This window comes from Nicotiana sylvestris, chromosome 11, assembly GCF_000393655.2.
Source record: "Nicotiana sylvestris chromosome 11, ASM39365v2, whole genome shotgun sequence".
In the NCBI taxonomy this organism is placed as follows: domain Eukaryota; kingdom Viridiplantae; phylum Streptophyta; class Magnoliopsida; order Solanales; family Solanaceae; genus Nicotiana; species Nicotiana sylvestris.
The window spans coordinates 4141884-4146597 of NC_091067.1; positions in this window are offsets into that span (position 1 = coordinate 4141884).

Here is a 4714-nt window from a genome sequence, read left to right on the forward strand (position 1 = left end):
TGATTTGAGGTCTAGCTACCATAAGTTGAGAATTAGGGCATCTGATGTCTCTAAGACAGCTTTTCGGACTCGGTATGGGCAATATAAGTTTCTAGTGATGTCATTTGGGCTGACAAATGCCCCAGCAACATTTATGGATTTGATGAACCGGGTGTTCAAGCCTTATTTAGATTCCTTTATGATTGTGTTTATTGATGATATTTTGATCTACTCTCGTAGTTGAGAGGAGCATGAGCAACATCTTCGGATTGTACTACAGACTCTGAGAGACAACCAGTTATATGTTAAGTTTTCAAAGTGCAAGTTTTGGTTGGACTAGATCACTTTCTCGGGGCACGTAGTATCGGTAGAGGGAATTCAGGTGGATCCTAAGAAGATTGAGGCAGTTCAGAACTGCCTAGACCCACTTCAGCTATGGAGATCCGGAGTTTCTTGGGTTTGGCGGGATATTACCGTCGGTTCGTGGAGGGGATTTCGTATATAGAAGCCCCATTGACCAGGTTAACCTAGAAGGGTGCCCCGTTCAGATGGTCAGACGAGTGTGAGGCGAGCTTTCAGAAGCTAAAGACTGCTTTGACTACGACGCCAGTGTTGCTGTTTCCCACAGTTTCAGGATCTTATACGATTTATTGTGATGCATCTTGTATTGGGCTTGGTGCAGTATTGATACAGGATGACAGGGTGATTGCATATGCATCATGGCAGTTCAAGGTTCATGAGAAGAATTACATTGTCATGACATAGAGTTGGCAGCCATTATTCATGCGCTGAAGATTTGGAGGCACTATCTTTATGATGTGTAGTGCGAGGTATTCACAGATCATCGGAGCTTGGATTATTTGTTCAAACATAAGGATCTCAATTTGAGGTAGATGAGGTGGTTTGAGCTATTGAAAGACTATGATATCACCATCTTGTATCATCTCGGGAAGGCCAATATGGTGGCTGATGCCTTAAGTAGAAAGGCAGTGAGTATGGGCAACCTTGCGTACATTCTAGTCGGTGAGAGACCGCTTGCATCAGATGTTCAGGCTTTGGCCAATCAGTTCGTGAGGTTGGATTTTTCAGAGCCTGGTCATGTTTTAGCTTGTACAGTCACTCGGTCCTCCTTGTTTGTGCGCATCAGGGAGCGGCAGTTTGATGACTCTCATATACTTATCCTTACGGACACAGTGTGGCACGGTGGTGCCAAGCAGGTTACTATTGGAGATGATGGAGTTTTGAGGATGCATGGTCGTATTTATGTGCCTAATATAGATGGACTTCGGGAGTTGATTCTTAAGGAGGCCCACATTTCCCAGTATTCTATTCATCCGGGTGCCGCTAAGATGTATCAGAACTTGTGGCAGCATTATTGGTGGAGGAGGATGAAGAAAGATATAGTTGCATATCTAGCTCGGTGTCTAAACTGTCAGCAAGAAAAGTATGAGCATCAGAGACCTGGTGGTTTGCTTTAAAAGTTAGAGATTTCTGAGTGGAAGTGGGAGCGTATTACTATGGATTTTATTGTTGGACTCCTACAGACCCAGAGGAAGTTCAATGCTGTATTGGGAAAAAACTGAGTTTATATTAAAGATGACGTGGCATGACACGTGGTTTGGTTAAATGGTCAAAGCGCAACAATTGACTAAGAAGCACGGATGGAGACAACCACGGGTAGAGGAATTTAAATAGGCACGAGACAAAGTGCAGATACGAGTCTCGTACCAATTCAAGTCATTTACAGCCAACGGATTAGAAGGTATTAAAGACAAAGATCTGATGACAGAAAGGAGTCCAAATTCATTATTAAATACCTGATACGTTAGAAAATTGGTATTTAATAGGAATGATTGTATAACGGCTTATTTAATATCATTTATTACTCATAATTATATCATTAAAGCTGAGGCTTCATTCCTTTACCTAGAATTACCTATAAAAGGAAGAAGTATCATCATTTTTAAGGACACGGAATACTATTGGGAACTCATTGAAATACAAAACTATTTGCTGTTTTACCATCATTCTCAAAAGTATTTTATTTTCGTCTCCTGATTATCAGTAACCCGAATTTCTTTTTAGCTTTGACCAAAGATTCAGATTTTTGGTTAAACAAATTGGTTCCGTTACCGGAAATCTGATAATCTTTTCTTTTAAGCTATATCTTGTCCATTATCGTCACCATGTCAAACAATAACACCGACAATAACAGTAATAACACATTGGGAAACCATGAGAATCAAATACATCAAAATCAAGATTACGTGGTTCCCTCTCCTCCAGATTCACCACGTCAATCTCGTGAAGGCACACCTGTTACTGAATCCCGTGCTGATCAACAAGAACAATCTGAACACTTTGAAGGAGTTGCAACCGAAGCTTTACAAAAGCTAATTGATGCACAGGTTGGCAAAGCTCTTCAGGCACTTGTTAGTCGATTGCCTGCTGCACCACCCACACCAACTCCTAATAATAACACATTGGAGAATCACCGTTCTGGTCTTGATAATTCTGGAAACTGAGCAACCCCCAGTGAACCACAGGAAGGGGGACCAGGTAATTCAAATAATTCATATTTGCAAAATTTAGTACTAACCTTGCAGAGATTAAGGAACAAAATGAGCGTATTGAACAAATCCCTGGAGTTCCGCCTGTAATAAAAGGAGTAGACATGGACAAATACTCACAACAACCATGGAAGCCAAGTGCTGCTCCCCTTCCAATTCCGAAAAAATTCAAAATGCCTGACATCCCGAAATATGATGGTACTACAGACCCATGTGACCACGTGACTGCATTTACAACAGGCGTGAAAGGCAACGACTTGACCAAACAAGAAATTGAATCAGTACTGGTCAAGAAATTTGGAGAAACACTCACCAAGGGTGCATTAACCTGGTATTCTCTTTTATCTGAAAATTCTATTAATTCTTTTGCTGAGCTTGCAGATTCTTTTATTAAAGCACATTCGGGAGCACAAAAGGTTGAGAAAAGAATGGAAGATATTTTCAAAATCAAACAAGGGGATTCGGAGTTGCTTAGAAATTTTGTTGATAGATTCCAGCGTGAAAGAATGACTCTACCTCGTGTGCCTGACAATTGGGCTACAATAGCCTTTGCAAGTAATTTAAATGACAAAAGTTCTGAAGCCACGAGACGACTCAAAGAAAGCCTTCGAGAATTTCCTGCAACCACGTGGAATGATGTTTACAACAGGTATAGTACGAAGCTGCGAATTGAAGAAGATACCGTACCTAAGTTTCATCATGAAGAAAGGGGTGGTCCCCGAAGATCAGAAACCGAAAAAAGATCAGGTAAAAACAGGTACGATCCATATATGGGACCTGCAGGAAAAGACCCACGGTCGAAACAAGATAGCCAGCAATATGATCAAAAATCGAGGAACAAGGACTCTGGCTCTTCTTCAAAGTTCAGGAATGATCGGAACAGACAAGAATCACGAGATGATGACAGAAGTTTAAAGGCACGATTCGGCGGATATAATTTTAATGTCTCTACCTCCGAGCTCGTAGTTGTTTTAAGAAGCATGGGAGATAAGGTACGGTGGCCAAAAGAGATGCGGTCAAATCCAAATAGACGCAATCCAGATCATTGGTGCGAATTCCACAATGATCACGGGCACAAAACTTCAGAATGTAGATTCTTGCAGAGTGAAGTGGATCATCTATTGAAGCAAGGATACCTCACTGAGTTATTTAGCGAGAAAGGAAAACAAGCTTATATGAAAAACAGGCAAGAGCCACCACAACCTCCTTCACCCAAGAGGACAGTGAATGTCATAAGCGGGGGAGAAGATATTCACGGCATAACCTACACAGCCTCCAACAAGGTTTCTAAGGTAACAATTACACACGGGAAACGGGTGCGGCAGGTCCTAGAAAATGAAAGTATTTCGTTCGATGACGCAGATACCGAAGGAGTGACAACTCCACATAATGATGCATTGGTAATATATACTTGTACATGATACTAATGTAAAACGAGTTTTGATTGATTCAGGGAGTTCTGTAAATATTATATTACTAAGGGTGTTACGTGAAATGCAAGCTGAAGACAAAATGATACCCAAGGCACACACCTTGTCAGGCTTCGACAATTTAAGTGTAGTAACAAAAGGAGAGGTAATTCTAACAACTTTTGCTACGGGTGTTGTTAAAGAAACTAAATTTCAGGTAGTTGATATGGAAATGGCCTATAATATGATCATGGGAAGACCATGGATACACGATATGGATGCTGTCCTATCAACTCTACATTAGGTTATTAAATTCCCATCACCATGGGGAATTTGCCAAATTCGTGGGGATCAGCAGATGGCTAGAAGTGTCAACGTTGTAACAAGTACGAGCACCATAAATAAAGAAAAATAGCAATTACAGGAAACAGTTGAAGGTAAAAAAGATCAAACTTCAGCTGAACAAGAAAAGACAGATTTGGACTCAAGGCCTGACACAATTCAGGAACCTGAAGAAAATGAAAGCATCAAAACGACAATTGAAGAGCTTGAGGCAGTGATGTTATTTGAGCAATGGCCCTGAACGGAAGGTTTATGTCGGGGCCAATTTAAGCTTAAACATGCGAGGTATGATAATCGAATTTTTAAAAGCTAACTTAGACTGCTTTGCTTGGTCCCACACTAATATGATAGGGATACCACCGGATGTGATGACTCACAAACTCAATGAGGACCCTTCTTTCACACCAATAAAGC